The following is an 18,976-nucleotide window of genomic DNA, read 5'->3' as shown; positions in this document are numbered from 1 at the left end:
CATAGAAAATTTTGTGATGAGTGGAGTACAAAGATAAATGTACACTAGCTAAGATAAAAACAGTTGTATTTAAGAAGGGGCGGACATTGAGTATGGATGAGAAATTGTGGTTGGGTGGAGAGGAAAGAGAGATAGCAAATGAAATAAAATATTTAGGCGTGGTATTAGATACAAGGAGTAAATGGAGAAAGAGATAAAACAGCAATTATGAGGAACTTAGCTTTAAATAGTATTAACATATGAAGAGCTAGGGCACCGAACATAGCAGTTAAAATATTAGAGCAATAGTACAACTCGCTAATAGAATCAGCCATGATGACAAGGGTTGAAATTTTGGGACTGCAATATGAATGAAAGGAAATCGGGAAACCCATGAGTTATTGGGATGCCAAGCACTGCAGCAAATTTTGTGTGTGTGTACGTGCGAGAGAGATAGGAGGGAGAGAGAAGGGAAGGACAAATACGTTGGAGAAGGTGGTAGAAAGAGTCCTTAAACACTGGCAAGGAATGTGGTAAACTGATAAGATAAGCGTATTACGGGCAGCATTAAAACAAAAAATGGAGAATGGAGAAAAGGTGTTGAATAAAATAAGACAGGCGTTGGAAGAAATACGTATGGGATATATTTGTTAAAATGTTAAAATTGAGGAGAGAATAAAAATGTATGCAGAGAAGTATGTGAAAGTGTGTGGATACTCAAAGACAGGCCATGGAAGCAAGTCTGAATTGAAAAGCAACTGGGAGAAGGAATTACATGTAGAAGTATGTGCCCATGAGGCTAGTTAGAGGTACAGGATGATGGAAAATGGATATCTGGAGATTAAAACGTACTAAGGTAAATATTGATCAAGAAGTGTGTCCCATATACAGCAAAGCGGTAGGACGGACTCACATTTTGAGGCGCGAGTAAACTAGAAATTGGAGAGATAAACTGGTTGACAAAAGATTTACAAATATTGACCCAGAAACTGGAATTAAGATAGTTGCAAATAAAAATAAAGACAAACTGAAGACAGCTGGGCTGTATTTGAGCTACTATAAAGACTAATGGAAAAGGTTTACTTAAAAATATAAGGACTGAAAGAGTCAAAAATTAGGGGGATTGCAAAGATGTTAGACAGTGTATATAGTCTGTAAACAGATACTAAATCACTGGTAGCAGAACCCGCAGGCCCAACACCAACAACACAGAAGCCCTCCACCGGACACGATCATGAGCCAACTCCATTTTCCATCCTCACAGCACACCTTCCCAAGATCCATCTTGATATTATCCTCCCATCTCCTTCTTGGTCTGCCCAGTGGTCATTTTCCAGTAGGATTCACTACCAAAATTCTGCATGCACCCTTTGAAAACCCCCATACGTGCTACATATCCAGCCCATCACAACCTCCTAGAATTCACTACCCTTACTATGCTTTGTGTCCTGCAGCTCTTCGTGATGCAATATTCTACATTCCCCACTTATTTCATACTCCCTAAGTCAAAATATCCTCCTGAGCACCGTTTTCAAACACTTGTAATCTAAGTTCTTCCCTCAGGGTAAGATACCATATTTCACAACCATACAAGACAACAAGCAAAATTATTGTTTTGTATATCCTGGTCTTTAGTGTTTTGGATAGCAAACTGGATAGTAACAGTTTTTGAATTGAATAAAGACAACCGTTTCCCAAATGTATTCTACTATTAATTTCATCATAGACCTCATTTTATGTGTTACTTAAAATTATGTTCCGCTGTTGTTGCTAATGTTCATCCCGTATTACGCCCATGTATTTAGTTCTGTCCACGTTTACTTCTAGGCCTATTTCCTTGCTAGCCTGTAGGAGAGTTTCTGCATTCTTGGTTATGGTACCCACAGCATCTCCCAGCAAATTAACATCAGGGTCATAATCATAAACTTACCCTGCTATTCCGAACCGAAAACAAATATAATTGCGCTAAGATACCATGATTTGCATTTGACAGGTTCTTTGTGTTCACATCTAAACTGTGGGAATTCGTTGTCTGTCTTGTTATACTGCTACTCCATGCTTGCGTGTAAACACATTTCCCTAAATCGCATATTCTTATCATCGAATGGCAGCGGTAACGTTCTCTACACATATTTGTGACAGATACCTGGTTCGATAGCAGACAGGATTCATAAACAATATTAATATCTCCAGATACTTATAAAACAGGTCATGACTGGATCCCATAAAATATTTTTCAACTCCCCAGTCACGAATATTCATCTTATTCCATGCCATATTAACTCAGCAGTTGAAACAGCACTAACATAGGTCTAATGCTCATAGATAATAAAAAATCAACTATAATGTAGGCCTATACGCTGACGACTAGGGAACAGTTAACAAGAACCGAATATCTTTGCTGATATCAACATATAGGTGATTCGAGGTTCTCATCAGGGCGGTGAATATGGCGGTAGTTCTTCCGAAACGTTGGCGCCTATGTACATGTCCACATGGAGTTACAACCCTGAAGACTAACATCAACAGCACCCAGAAGATCGTGCAATGCATCATCTAGATTCAAAGACATACGAAGTCAGACAACTAAATAATGATTGATCCTACTTAAAACAAGTAATTCCGCGACCACGGATCTACATTACATTTTATTCAGCGCTATCGTTTCTAAAGTTGACGTACTTGCCTTCAGATTTTATGCACATGAAAACATTTACCATACCTACATACCTAGAAGCACTGCTGAAAACCGTTTTGCAAAATTAATTCGGACGCTGTCTTCAATGTCTTTAAGAAATTCTAGATGAGATACTTAGTTTCAGGGATATAAAAAGACCACAACAGACGAATGTCCCCATAATGGTATGCTTTCGGTAGGAGGTTTCTTTAGCAAAACTTGTGTTTAAACGAACGCTGTCACCGTACAAAACTTCTCAGGCTGAAGATTTAATCTTCTCTAGTGTCGCTAGTATCGTTTCAATCTAGTATGGTCTTCCGTCCGCCATGTTGTTATTAGGCGCACTTTAATGTATGAAGTTAAATTGCACGAGGCTGGTGTGGCCTCCAATGGAATATATGTTCATACCAATTTTCGTGAAAACCAACAACCATATTCGAAAGCTGAAAAGCGGAATACACAAAATGGTACGTATTCTTTTCTTTTACATTTGTATTATAAATACGGGTCCTGATAGCTCAGTCAGTGAAGAGACAGACTAGAAGACCTGGGGTTCGGTTCGGTTCAGCTTCCAGCAGGACCAAGATCTTTACTCGCCACCACTTTCAAATCGAATCTGTGCTCTTTCCTGGAGTACAGCGGCCGGAATGTGAAGATGATCACTCACACCTTTCCTAGTTCCGAGGCTATGAATGTGTCAAGCCTTAATTCCATTCTCCTTCGCTTCACGACATGAAGCTTCAGGGACTTGTATAACGCGTTGACCTTGAAACTGAACTATAACCAGAATGTGGGGGTGATTAACGTGATTATGCCCGTCATTAAGGCCAATATATAACAAATAAATACATAAGGATTTAAAATTGCTCTCTGCTAACATACTTCTTACATCTGAACGATATCAATTTATAATTGATATTTTATTTGAATGTACTATTTCACGACAGCTCTGTTTAAAGTCAAACATCAGTATTGCATTATGGGGTAATGTGCCTATTTATCTTACTTGTGAACTAATTCTCCAGAAACCACGTCATGGTATACAGAGTTAGTAATTCAGCAAGTATACTAAACTTGTGGTGGGATGTGCCTCCATAATGCGTCAAATCAACACTAAAAGCTTCATAAATAATAGAATTGGGGCCGATCAGCGTAACGTTTTTCACGTCACCACTAACTCTTTCTTCCTTTAGAAGCAAGAAATATAAAACAATGTTGGATAAAAATAAAATACCGTTAAAATTCAATAATGTGAAGTATAAATTACCACAACCACATATATTAGGTTAAATTAAATTTAAAAAAACCCTGAAAATCCATACCAAGATTCACGAGAAGAGAATTAATTCTCCAGAATTTTTGACTCTGGCGTTACAAAATGTGACTTCTATTTAAATATAAACATATTACTAATCACATATGAGCGACAGCTATTATCAAGTAAACTATATTTACATTTTCCATCAAATAATCAAGATAAAATAGCCTATAAAGGGAAAAACGACCGAAATCTGTCAAAACGAGACTTAACAAACACATTATTTCTTAAGTTTTCCTGAACCAATCTATGAAAATTTTGACATAACCGCGGATAATAGACATGATTTAACTCTTGAAATTATATTGTAACATCAAGCCTGCAAAACGAAAAATAAAGAACATAAGACTCACTTGTGGCTATTCATTAAGTTTCTTACTTATTACAAATAAATGACTGGAATATTCATGACGGCCTCATTCGTAAAAGCTTAAAAATAATAATAATAAAATAGCATGCTGTGCTGCATAACCAACATCAAACGAAGATTAATCTCTTATTACCTGTCTATGCTCACCTTAATAACAATTAACGCACAACATAATATTAAGACACTGCACCGAACACACGACCATTCTTGCAGGCAAGCTACGTATAGCTGGAAAGTCAGCAACGCTCGGCGTCCAAGCGTCTGAGCGGAGAATCAATCCGCGTCGGCGTCGACACAGAAGCGCCTCTAACGGATGCAAAGAAAATTAGAACCGTATTTAAACGGCTCCGACGCTAAAACTGCACATCGATGTTAACTGGAAAGAGAAGAGAGCTACTTCTGGGAGTAAATGATACATACGCCCCTTGCTAAAGACATTAATTAACAGCGAGCTATACTGAAGTCTGTATCGTGATTGGAGAAGTCACAAAAATTCTTCTAAGAGTCATCGACGCTTTTCGCAATTTCTTTATTCAGATCTCGACGAGGTTCAAATTATGCAGAATGTAACAACAGTCAATAATTATAACAGAATGAGGGTACTTCAGAACAATGTTCTGAGACGACTATATGCATGTACGAGGAAGATGGATATTTTTATATAATGGAGAGCTTCATAATTTTTCAATTAATTGCATTAATTTTCGTCACCACAAATATGTTATTTGGCATCTATGTCTGATCGGCTATATGTTTCGGTATCTTTCTGCACGATCATCAGACAATAACCATCCTGCTTCTCTTCAGTTACTTAATTGGCACCTCTCTTCTTTACGTATAACATTACATGTCCGAAAACCCACTTTTTCGCAAATGTTTCCATTTGTGTTAAATTGTTTATTTTATAAAGATGTAATTACTAGTCAAAAAGACGAGAAAACAGAAAGCAGCAAACATTTATAATGTAGTGTGGGCACGGTGATGTGTTGTGAAAACTACGCTTGTAATTGCTGTGCAATGTTCTTTCCAAACTTGTCTTCATGAGACACCACCAATCACGTTGCATTTCGAAAAGAAAAGACAGTTCAAGCAGGTAACTGAGAACGACAATAATACATGAAATAATGAACAGACAGATTGAAACAGATTAAACGTGTTCTGAATATCCCCATGTCATATATAAAATTCCAAAAATTAAAATATAAACCCCACAATTGTATTAATTCTTTTATAAATAATGAAAAATATGCAGATTAAGACCCTTGCAAAACAAAGTGCTGGTGAAGAAGTTTGGTCCTAACAGAAAATAAATAAACGTATGCAGTGAGACTGATTACTTTGTATTCCTCACCTAGTGTTACTGGGACGGTAAATGAAAGATGCAGTAAGGACAACGGAATGAGAAAGATGCCCTACACAGAACCTTTGTCTGAAAAACTCAAGGAAAATGCAGACGCGAATGTGCCAACAGATCAAGCCCTCTTTCGCCAAGAGCCTACGTGGCGGCTGCAAAGATTTCCTGAATGCGCTACTGAGGCGCGGTTAAGGGACGCTGTGCTGTGTAATATGACCGATTCTTTATTTCTTAAAAGAACTCTAAAAGGAGCGTAATTATGTTGTACAGAAAGTATTTATAGGGTTGCAGTTCCTGCTGAGACCTTTGAATACCCATAGACCTTACTTGTGACTAATTCTCGCTGGGACGATTAGGGCATGTCAGCTGACGTCTACGATCGATAGCAGTACGGGACTCGATCGGGTTTGTTCGGCTACCGTCGCAGCTTCAAGCCATTCGGATATCCATCCCTTGGGAATATCTTAACTGGGTCAAGGGACATTTTCCCAAAGTCATTATTGGAACACTGTTGAGAACCTCGAATAACATAAGTGCAACAATGACTTAAGACCACTGATGGAAAACACTTTCTCAACAATAACCCTTCATGACAACAGTGCAACAATTATCTAGCTGCTGGAAAACAGTTATGTGACGTAACTCCAAAGAGTACACTTATTATCGAGAATATGAACAACATAGGCATGCAGAGATGTTCAATTTTGCACGTGTCGCTCGTCTGTTATTGAATTATGCCAAAACTTATATTACTGCCTTTATTTGTCTTCAACGCATCCCAGAAAATGATCGCTTCATCGCATTGCATTTTTGAAGCAGACGCAACATGAAAATCTTCCCTGCTTAAAAGAACTCACAAAATGTTGGTATTATTTACGAAACATATTATCTTGTTAGCATCTGTTATTCTGGGAGCAGATACTTTTGATAACGTGTTTAAGGGCATGCAGATTCACGACGTCGCAGTACAATTGCGGGACAAAGGACACTCGACACAAATAAAATACAACCACACATCAACACTTTAATAACTACAATCCAAGAGAGGCCAATTTGTCTCTATCTTGACCAAACGACTTCTTAAGATCAAGATTCCTTGTATAAATTCCCGCACAGAAACTAATTATGTTTTGACGAAAATATGAAAATTGGCCGTGAAGATGGGACAAATTGAAACCAACACAGGACTGTGTCCAATGACAAACTAGTGGTATTGAACAGTCAGTATGCACAACCACAAAGCTCGTTCATTTCCAAACAGAGGATCTGACTCAATTACCACATCAACAGCATAAGCTATTCTTCCTGATGTAAAAAATAATAAGTTTGAGGGAAAACTCAGAAAATTGCATAAAAAGAACCAACGATTATCAGAATATTTAATTAACTCAAGGAAACTGTGACAGCCGATGACTGATTCAAGAATGATAATATTAAAACAAATCATAAATACGAGAGAACTGGTAGCGAACCTTCTGATTACAAAAGGTACAGGGGAAGTTGGTGACCAACTGAGCGACTATCAGCTCCTTAAGGACTCTGCTCCATGCAAATAGATATAGGAATAAAATACGAAACATTATTTTAAAAAGATAGCACGAATGCGTAATACGTTCTTAAAAAGAAAACACGAGGACGTCGGCAGTAACAAACCCATGCAGAAGATATCTGTTGGTGGCAGTGACAACAACCAAGAGGAAAGAACACTCATCTTTCATCTTAGGTCCGCTGCTTAGCTACAGAACTCATGTTACGAAGTGTAAGTCTGGTAAAAAGTAACCGACGTGTCAGGGCAACTAACTGCATCACCAGGGTAATATCCCGACTACAAGGTGCACCGTCCCAGAAGGCAGCCATCGTCATTCCAATCGCCGTGAGAACCTCAGATTTCATATGAAATCAATACTTTGTCTCCATCGTATCACTCTATTTAACATGAATCGAAATCGATTTTAAAGCATTCTGAGGATGGTGTGATACACTCGGGATTACTAAATTTTTGGACTGTCCATCGTCTGGTATTCAAAATATCACAACGTTTCGGAAACTGGATCTGTTTACGACTTCAGGCGAATAGGAAAGGGTAAGGTCAAAGAATTTAGTAATCCCAGATGAATCGATATAACTAATGTACGCACGAAATGACTTTGGAGTACGAAGATCGGATTTGGTATAACAGACTCTACTTCGTCAGGTTAGGACAATCGATTTGAATATGATTTGTATTTATTATGAAACCGTCGTAATTCGTTGCAGTTCAAAGGTTCATTGACCTGTCAACCTCACGCACAGCGGCAACTGCCAAAGCTGCTCTACAATGGCAGATATTTACTGTAATGTCCAAATTTACTGTACTACTGCATACAGCGTGGCTAGTCTCAGTAACTCATCTTTGTTTTTATGAAGATTGCTGTCTTCTGGGTTGTTGCGCCGTCTAGTCTGGTAGATGTTTATCGACGTATCAGAGGTCCTTGCTGCCGCCATCATCAGGGCCTGATATTTGTATTGTTTTCAGGGTTGTACAAAAGTTGCGTTTCTGAAAATAGTTACGTGTACGTATTTTCACATTAACATTATAAAATGCTGCATCATTACCAGTCGAATAACTAACGTAAAATGACCTTCCGACATTACGACCGACAAAAACTTTATTTCTTACATTAAAAACAACAAATATTCTCCAGCTTAAAGAATCCAACGAATTGTAAAAAATACTTTTGTACATACTCAGAAACGTAAACTCTATTCAAATCCATAAAGCCGTTCCCTTTTACAATCAAAAAAGAAGTTCTCATTTATGTGCCACCCTGTACAACTCAATGCAAAGGGAAATAAAACAAAATTTTATTTGCAGGTTAATTTCGGGTCACATACTGAACCGATTTCCTCATACGTAAAAGCTCAAAATCTCTTTCGCCTTAATTGGTTCAATGCCTGGCCTTTCCGTTGGAACGCTGGAAACCCATTAACGTCTTCAGCAAGGGGTTCATAGATTCCACTCCAACCTTCTACAGAGCCTGAGGACATTGCAAGACATCACATCAGCTTTTACATTACACGCGTGGACAAGACCGTATCACCGCCATTTTAGTTTTGCGTTGCTACGAGTTTGTCTACCGAATGAATATTATAGCTCGTTGCCATTTTAAACAATCTAGGTGACATGGAATATCACCTTTTTACGGATCCTCGACTAGAGAGCCCCATTACATGCATGAAATTTGATATACGACAGTTTCATCATAGGCGTACTGGCATTACCTTTAGAATTTTAATTCACTATTATCTCATTTCATGGGTTACTTTCTTTGGTCTAAACGAACTTCAATTTACACAGGCTTGTTTTGAACCCTTCCAGAGGGTCCTATGAAACAGTACTATGGCACATATTGTACGAGCATTACCATGTGTGAGTTTAATATTTTAATTCGGTTTAAGACCTGCATTACTTTTATACCAAAACAGCCGACATGTGGAACATATCTAACAAAGCATTTGCCTGAGTAAGAAATGTCCTGAACAAACATTTCTATTTATTTATCAAGATAAAAGATCAGATATATGTGTAAACGTTTATTTACGTTCTTAAGTAAAGTGGTGCTTGAAATTACGTAAATAAACTCAAGCATGATAAAATTGTATAATGTATAATAGGAGTGACGAACTTCGAGTCTAATCACAATGTTTCAAAGAGCTGAAACACATATACGTGAAAGTTAATTAAAGTTAAAATTAACCAAACTAAACCAAAACCAATAGTGTCTATGTGTCGAGATCATTTAGTAGTTCTGTAAGACTGAAATACTAAGTTTGAACGAAATCTGTTAAGCAGGTTGGGAGATTATTCTAGCGGAATGACAGACATAACGCAATTAATTTGTGGGTCCAATATGCGTGTTCCTTTTTTCTGAAATGCTCCTTAAAACTAATGGGCTGAAATTGACAGTCATTATGCTCAATACGTCTTAAGGCAGGATGTACTGAGATGACCGAATAATTTAACAATTGTCAGAATCATATTCCGTTCAAATACACTTAAATGCTCTTCATTGAAAAATTCCGCCCCCGTTTGTAATTTAGATTCACGAACTTTGGTGCACAGTAATACTGTACCATAACGATCCTAACATCAAGTTTTTGTTAAATTTACCCAGCAAGTTAAAACGTCTGGAAAAAGACGATGAATAAGCATTGGTCGCCAAAATTCTCTTCCCACCCAAAGAATAGAAACATTTCTCTCAAGTTACCACACTATTACAAAAATATATCGGTAGGGCGAATGATTAACATCAGTTCAAATCCTATTTAAGTAGACCTCTTCTTCTGCTTCAAGGATATAGGTCACAGGCCTGTTTCCTACTTCAAGAGACCGCGTCTCTCCATTTAGCTGTAAGTCGTCCGATGTTTCAGTATCCTCTTGTTTTATAATTTGGTAATACTTTTTGAAATCTGTTTTCATTCTTAAAATGTGTTCGTGTTAATTTTCGTTATGCTTTTCTAATCATTCAGCTAAACTGAATATTTATAATTCTGAACGTACTTCTGTACTTCGTTTTTGATCTAGCTACTGAACGTAGGAACTTATTTTCAGCTATTTAAAGTATGCCTCACAAAACTAAGTCAACATTTCTATACCTGCAACTACACAGGAATGCGCATAACAGACTAGGCCTATGACCGATTCTTTAAAGGTTTATGACAATGGTTGAGTCATCTATAGGCTTATGTAGCCTATGATATTTTTCGACACTCTACACTGTCTCAAGTACAACTATGTACACGACGTTTCGGGAGTTCGCTCCACTTCCTTCTTCAGATGGTCTGATGTCAACAGCGTTGAAATCATCGTTATTTTTTATAATGTAACAATGCGCTATCAACTGCGCAAGATACTTAACGCTGAATGAGAGTATTATTATGACTATTAGCAACAACACAGCGTAATTTAAGATAAGATCTACACATTTATGATTGAACTGAAGAAATAAGACCTATGATACAGATGCTATGCAGACTTAAGGAACGGTACAGTGGTGGTAATGAAGTGGAAGCGATGAACATCAGTTTCAAAGAGATGGAACAAACTCGAAGAAAGCCATACATCACGAACAGAAGGCGGATTATCCCACACGCCTATTGCAGCAGTGATGCATTTAGCACTCCTACTTCGTATTCTATATCTGGACTAACCGGCTACCCTAAGGTTTCAGCGATTTTCCACAGTCGCTCCAGAGAAAACCCTGGATAACGCCTGAAAAATTCAACCCACAGCCTTCACTTCACTTTACCATTCTTAACCATCCCTCCGAATGTCATCTGACGCAATATAACAGCTGCGTTAACAAACATAGTTAAATAAAAGACAGCTAGACATACCATACGTTCAACAGGCAGCTTATTTTTTGCACAGTAATGCCTACTCGAATACCCCAAGACGAAACAGAACATAACAAAATAACAGTAAATGTGCTGTACCAAATACTAACACTACTTTTAAAGATTAGATTACAGTTGAGCCCAATACAAAATGTCCCCTGTCCTCAAAGATAATTAAAATTCAAACAGCACTTCAAATATATTTTAAGCATTAACCGTCTTGCATTTTAATCGTAAATGATATGAAGTTTAACTGTTCTAGTGTGATTAAACACGACCAGTAACAATTCTGATAGCTAAGTCGACAACGCGGAATAAAGTACTAAAAACGCAGTGCAAAATTGCGACTGACAGAAAAATAATCCTGTTGGTATATTTTACGAAACAAAAATACTTCTAATTGTATTTCTTTTGCGAATACAGTTGTTTGACTACAGTCAGATTCAAACTGGGATCTTCAAACCCGAATTCCAATGAACAACAAATCAGAAAGAAAAACTGCTTACCTTGTACTTCTAGCTCCACCAGTGAATTAGGACACACATGTTATTTCAAATATCACAATCTGCAAATTTCAGTATCCATTTTAATCTGCTACTGGCATCATTTCAACGCGGAAAGCCTTAAACCTACAGTTGAATAATACACAGGTGTACCATTTAAAAGCGTCTTTGTGCGAAAACAACAAATGCACTAAAAAGGAAGACAAATAAGCATCTTCGCATTAGTGCTAGTCTCCTACGCTACAGACTCGTCTATGAGCAAACACAGATGCCCACGCGAAGAAGTGTTCACCTTGGTTGCTTTCGAACCAAGTGACAAGGCTCGGAAAACTCACTGACATTAATTCGTTCCTTTCTGAAAATTAGGCAGTCTTTGCTTAACTGATATCTGGCACGAATAACTGTAATTAATTTAAGGAATATCAAAAGCCGCATACGGAGAAACTGACGATGACGGTGGCTGCACGCGCTTACATCACTTCCGGTTTGAAACTTAGACAACTGCAAGCACTTTGAAGTTTGTTGAACACAGTGTACACCACCTCTTGGTTTTCCGTGAAAATGTGTAACGGGAAATAATTTATAGGCCTACAAAAATAAATTGCTAGCAATTTATTTGAAAGTATATGTTTCAACATTATAATTTTGTACAGTAAAATCAAGGAACTTATAATATTCAAAATACTTCATTTTGTCCATATTTTATGGTATTTAATCTTGTAAGATTTTTCTAGTTTTTTATTGTTTATTGTTCTTTTAGTATTAACGAATTGAATTATTATATTACTTAGGCACATTAATTAGCCCATTTTCTTTTGAATTATCACTCAATAAAGGAATTTAATTTAATTATTATTAATATGATACATTTATATATATAGTTTCATTTGTTTGATTTTGCATTTGTAATGTTCTACTTTCATTATTACTGAAATGAATGTAATCATTGTATTATATTTCATCCTGTAATGTTGTTCAGTGCTTGACTGTTATTGGCCTTACCTGGCTGTTGTCAAGCACTTAAATAAATAAATTGAATTATGATATTCGAAAGAAATGTTTATCCTAATTCTTGTTTGGCTGTTAATCATACTTTTTAACGAGCATAACTTAACCGGAAAAATTATCATTCAAATAGTCACTTATTTGCGCTGCAGTGACGAGCGAAGGAGTTAGTAAATTAAGAGTAGTTTTCTGTAACAACAAAATGCACTTTTGTGGCTTGCTGAAAGATAAACACTAGTAGAGTTATGGTAAGTAACGAAGGAGTGTTTTGCTATTCTGTTGGGTTCAATTATTTATAAAAATAAAGTGAAACCGGACTTACAATTAATATAACCACAATGTGACCCACTGTCTAACAAAACTTACCAACTGATCAGCACCTAAACCATGTTTATTTCTTTATAAACGGATCATCATCAGTTACGAGTCGTGAAATCAGGCCAGCTCTTGGCACGTTCCGGCCTAATTAGTATGTCTCTAACAGTCGTTCTTGGTTTATTAATCCCCGTATTTCGTAACTTTAATTACAAAGAGTTTGCAGAGTAATTAAAAGAAACGTGAGAAATTCCATTGCCAGAAAGAAAAAAAATTAACCGCAAGCGCTATGAGACAAAACTTAACTTTCACTTGGGTCAAAGCATTAGACTCGATACTTCAACCCAGAAAAACCAGCCTGAAAAACACAATTACAGAAATCCCGCAAACAACATCTTCTAAGAGAGGGAGCCTCGCGTGATCGTTCTTTTTTATCTTCAGTTCCAATAAATATCAATCCGTGATGTATAATAAACACAGCTGCAATTCAATTCTTCGATTCCTTATTATTAGTGTGCTGTATCAACAACCAGAAGGCCAATTACAGATACAATACAGAGATGAGCACACGAACACAATACAAACATAAAAGGTAAAACAAGCAGAATATAAAAATACATTAGTACGGAGGACGTTAATGCACAAGAAAATTGCAACTAAATATATTAGCATATTTGTGATAATAATTTAAATCAATTAAGTAAATTAGACTATTATAGAATGTGAAGAACTGTGATAATTTTCGTCTCGAATATGTCCAAGTCCCTGCAGACGACATTAGCAGCTGATGCGCATCTAGAAGAAGGACTGTTTTTGATCAAAGGGTTAAAACTGAACATAGAAAAATATGGGTATCACTAATAATTACTATTACTGCTAAATATTACAAACTTGAAGTATGGTTATAAGAAGACGAAATCTCGGTAAATCTCATCTTGCAGGGCATTCACCAACCTAGTTCGAGGAACCGACTAAGTGTGACGTCACAAATCTGCGTCGCCATAGTAACCATCTCCTTGTCACTGCTCCACATCAAACGAGCTTTGCCACGAAACTGTGTTTGTCTCATAATTAAAATTACTCCATTTTAGAACAGCGTAATTTTGGTGTAGTAACGCTTTGAAAAGAGGCACTATTTTGTTACTAATCTAATGGCGTCGACAGCAAAATCGGCGACCAGAAGTTTATTACAGAGAAACAAAACTGTTATCTGTTTCGTGATTAATGCGGTTATCAGTTCCATTCAACACTGAAATCTATCACTTTAACAAATTAAATGCCTGTAACTTCGTTATCAATTTCAATGCATTTAGAAAAACCTAACTCAATCCATGGATCAAACCTTCTTCGGAAGCCTCAAGGTTCATCACAGTGTTCACAAGAGTTTAACAAAGTTTCGTACTTTTTCTACCTTCTAACAATGTCATATTTAACGTGAATTATTTGATCCGTTCCAGGACATAAGTACATATTAATTTAGTTACATTTATGTAAAAACAATATTGACATAAGTTACCAATTTTAGGATTACTGCGATCTTAAACCTCAGGATTATAAACAAAGGATTACAGCTAGCTCTGCTTCTCAAACAACTTCATGATCTACATTTTGTAATTGTACGGTTTAACACACAGTGAACCCAGTGTCCCTCAGTGCCCGAGGGAAAAATGGAAGGTGAAGGCTGTGCTTCGCTTGGTTGCCATATTCCCTCATGACAAGACGATAAACCAGGGGACTAACGTTGATGGGAGGACAACGAAGACCGACATCTGCACATTCTTTTAATGTGCACTCTATTCGCATAAACTCTTATCGTAAATGTGCACTTATTATTCTGCCGTATGCGTACAGACCGGTTCTGGGGCCCACCCAGCCTCCTATCCAATGGGTACCGGGGTCATTTCCCGGGGGTAAAGCGCGGCCGGGGCGTGATACTGACCACTCACCCCCATCTAGTGCCGAGGTCAAGAATGAGTAGGAGCTATACTTCATCTCCCCCCAAGCGCCTACATGGCGTATACTGGGACAGCTTTACTTTTCTTAACATCGTCAGAATGCCAGTCACAAGATTACTTCCTTCCGGAGCCTATCCATTTTCGAGACTCTCTTACTTATGTAATGTTTATCAATGATACCAGCCTATCAAATTCATGTTACTCCTACAGGCTAACCCCAAGTAATCAGACGCGTTCTACGTTCTTAACTCAAAAACCTTAGACATGTTAAAAGACAAAGACCCACTGAAATTTGCAAACACTAGTAACTGAACCCAAAACCAAGTTACACCCATCAATGTCATTGGTTATAATAATTGAATACTAACAGATGCATCTTCCTACAGTGTTCCATTTAAAACGAAATCCTAACTACAACAGTGCAGGATTTGAGGTTTTCACGGTGGTGAGTCTGAAGATGGCTGTCCTCTGTGTTGTTGCGCCGTGCGGTCTGTTAGAAGTCTACCAGACTACACGGCGCAACAACCCACAAGACAGATATCTTCAACTGCAATAGTGTTCGTAAGTTTTGGTGACATCAATATAAAAAGGCGAACGAGTTTTCTTTTTAAGTTTTTCTTTGTTAGGAAGAACTTACAGAAGAGATTTACAGCAGATGCTGAAAACTTCAATCACCTTCTCGAAGACCAGCATTCACCCTTTTTAATGTGTTTCGTGAGACTTTACGAAGTGTTTCTGGATCTGATCAATACTGTTTCATTTCCTCAAAGTTTCGTTCCTTTGAGCAAAGCGCCTATCAGACATGTTTCCTGTCGCAGAAATTTGCTACGTCCTTGAAATTTTGTTACCACTCGGTGCAGTGTCGTAGAGAAACAGGGATTTTGGTCACCCCGTTTACGTGCTAAGAATGACGTAACGACAACAATTAAAGAGAAGGAACCCAGCAGTTATAACTGATGCTTTGTGTTCGAATCTCGAACCAAAGACCGGCTATCATTTGGTTTATGCGGTTTCCTTAGTCCCTTCCGACAAACGCTGGGTTAGTAACATAAATTACGCCACGGCTGCATCCACTCATCTCTTTTACAATTCATTATAGACTAATCATCCCACAGTCTGAGTTACTGGTATCGTAAACGAGAAATAATTAAATGGAAGGAAGATAAGACTGCTCCTTCAGCTTATCTCGTCACAGGTTGCACCTACAACACCATGAAGCCCCTGCAGTGGCCGTTGGAGACTTCGTACTTGTCGCCGTGCGGAAGATTATTTCAAGCCGCGAGATACTGGGTATTCAACAGATATTGACGAACAGGTGTATCATGGAGCATTAAACGCATATCTCGACATTAAATAACGGAATAACAAATTAAACTTTACTATTAAACCCAAATTCAAAGATTTGCCGAAATGACGTAACAGGCATGTCTTTTCTAAAAATTTGTCCCGGGATAGAAGCCCCCGTGTCACATGGAGTGTTCCACACACACCCCAGACCCCATGGCCTGCATCCAATTTCAAAACTGTGACAACTGTGTCGGAAGTATATACGATGTGGAAACACTGGTCTACCCACTAGCATGATACCCTGTTCAGTAAACCACGCGTATTATTTTTAAAACATGGAAGAAAATGTTTTGGACTGCAGGTAACACCAACGTAGCCATTATGTTGCAAGCTGTGAAATGATCTCAGCAATTAGCAATTTCCAGAAAAATTTCTTCTCTCTTTAGCGACTGCACCAATCATTTGCTAAACTTGCTAAAAAGGGGTCATCCTTTTCGACGAGGTTCCTTCCAATTAACAGATATTAAACTAGTTATAACTATATGTCAAGAAAAGCGAGGAAAGAGGTCGAAGGACATGCAGGTTACGAATCAAGTAGCACATAAAGCAATTATGGATCCGGTAACACGTCAAATCACTTCCAGAAAATACCCGTTTCTAATCCTGGCAGGGGATTTGCCACACTGAGGTCCTGCGTTAATTTCCCGGTAATTTTTCTTAGGACCTGCTATGATTGCTTACTGTAATATCCCTCTCTTTATAAATTCATGAACATCCAACGTCTACAAACAGGACTGACCCACACGTTCGAGATGTACATGTCCTCATCCTGAGGCGGATAAATTCCGATCATGACTGTCTTCTGCATTGATGTGCCGTGTAGGCTGATAGAAATTTACCGTTTCAGAGGTGTTTGCTGCCATCATCAAGGCGATGAGTAAGCCGTGCGAATGAAAACGGTTAGAGTTACAGGAAACTCACAGCCATCTTCAGACTCACCGCCGTGAAAACCTCAAATCCTATACAGACGAATTCCGTCCATATTTTAACATTGCTTTTCTATAGGATTCACTTTAACAATGTTTTCCGATCTACACTTCGGTCTCCGAAGCAGTTTCTTTCTTTTAAACTTTCTAAATAAAATTCTATATGAATTTCGTACCTCCCACGCGTACAAAACGTTGGTCGGGAAGCCTGAAACGACGAGACAACTCGAAGACCTACGCGTAGGTGGGAGTAAAAAATAGAAGTATCATGGGAAAATCAGCTTTGGGGGTGTGGATCTTGTATCTGTTTATAGGGACTGTTGGCGGATCCTTGTGAATGGACATGGTAGGCTAATGAAACATCGGGTCCCATAAAATGCAGGGAATTTGACTAACTGAGGGTACTATTGGCTTCGCAAAAAAGACTCTGCTCCATAAGTTAGTTACTTAATGACTTGCAGCTGCAGGCTTGTGTTAAATTATCTGTACCGAAGGAAGATGACGCAGGCCTTTAAGAAGTTGTAAAGTCTCTGTAAAATATTCGAATATTTCGCGTCCAATTTCTTTCACGAATTCAAAGGCCAGTTTCATCAGTTACATCTACATCTGTAAGCCCATAGTGCAATCGAACTGCTTACAAAAAGTAAGTCCAATAGCTACTTGTTCTTCAGAACAAACGTTATTATTATTTATTTTAGCGCTCAAAATATCCTTTACTGCTCTTTCCAGAAATATTACATATAACCTGTATCTAGTTACTTCCTGAAATACAATAACATATTTGTTTAATTACTTTTAAATTAAAATCACCACGGCTCTACCTTGGGGCATGTCCCAAGGTACAGCAAAGAACAGTGATCTGAGACACAACATTGTCAACCGTGTTATATTTCTGAGGGAAAAGATCAGAATGATTCTTAAATTACATAGAGCAAGGAGCAGGTTACTTGCTACCAACTTGAGTCTATAAATAAAAGAAAAACCAAGGAAGTAAAATTTATATTTGAATCATTTTTCTTTTCCAATTACAAAGAAATTATGTGACTCCAGACCACATGACTAGTTTCAGTACACGCATAAAGACAAGCGGAATGCAATTTATTTATTGCATTAATGAAGAACAGTAGTATCCAGCCTGCCTCAAGAAACACCTCCCTCTCGTACACGACGTTTCGTAAGTCAGTTTCTTTTCCCGTCTTCAGGGGGCCGGTTGCTCTCCACAGAGATCAAGTAAAGGGGAATTTGTAGCTGCACGACTGGTCGCACTGCTACTGAATACTGTGCGGGGGTGTATCACGCTTGAACGACGCGATCGATACTGCGTTCGGTATGGGCCGAATGTTGTTCCAGCCAGTTACGTAGTCTTCGGCCCACATGACGCGATAATTACAAGGAGACTGTAACATAAATGTCCCTGTGCTTAGGCAACAAGTCATGTACATGTACAAGATGCACGTGGAAGCAAAGATTCACTCATTCTTGCCGTCAGCATTGGATGGAGGTGAGTGGTCTGGTCGTTTGCCCACAGCACCCACTGAAGAAGAGAAAAGTCGGTCAGGCAATTTTATGGACTGGCTTACGCCGTTTCGGCACTAACCGTAATGCAGCAGAATTATGTAAAGTGAACAAACCCAATCTCGCAAGGGGGAAATAAGAAATTCCTACATATTCTACTTGAATAGCCTGAAGGTAAGAGACCACTTGGAGGTTGTCGGAATAGACGGGAGAACATAATATTAAAATTCATCTTAGGGATATAGATTTGGAAGGTGTCGACTGCATTCATCTGGCTCTGCATAGGGAAGGGATAGGCTCTTGTGAACACGGCAATGAACATTATGGTTCCATATA

At 38.1% G+C, this 18,976-nt stretch overlaps 1 protein-coding gene across 12 annotated transcripts in view; it reads right to left on the bottom strand.

Moving 5' to 3' along the window:
* The window catches only part of EndoA (SH3 domain containing GRB2 like, endophilin-A), a 103,060-nt gene that overhangs the window by 75,405 nt on the left and 8,679 nt on the right, over positions 1–18,976 (bottom strand). Inside the window, exon 1 of one of the 12 annotated variants that reach the window (XM_087340696.1) lies at positions 4,492–4,640. The exons of the other annotated variants lie outside the window; for them this stretch is intronic. The gene's annotated coding sequence lies outside the window, so the exon portion shown is untranslated. Of the gene's footprint in view, positions 1–4,491; positions 4,641–18,976 lie in introns of those variants that run through there. 12 annotated transcript variants of the gene reach the window in all.

The sequence above is a fragment of the Zootermopsis nevadensis genome, unplaced genomic scaffold, assembly GCF_977971745.1.
Source record: "Zootermopsis nevadensis isolate Lab colony 2312 unplaced genomic scaffold, Znev_1.0 Znev_ptg000061l, whole genome shotgun sequence".
NCBI lineage: Eukaryota > Metazoa > Arthropoda > Insecta > Blattodea > Termopsidae > Zootermopsis > Zootermopsis nevadensis.
Note: the sequence above shows the minus strand (reverse complement) of the source record. Positions and strands in the feature narration are given on the sequence as shown.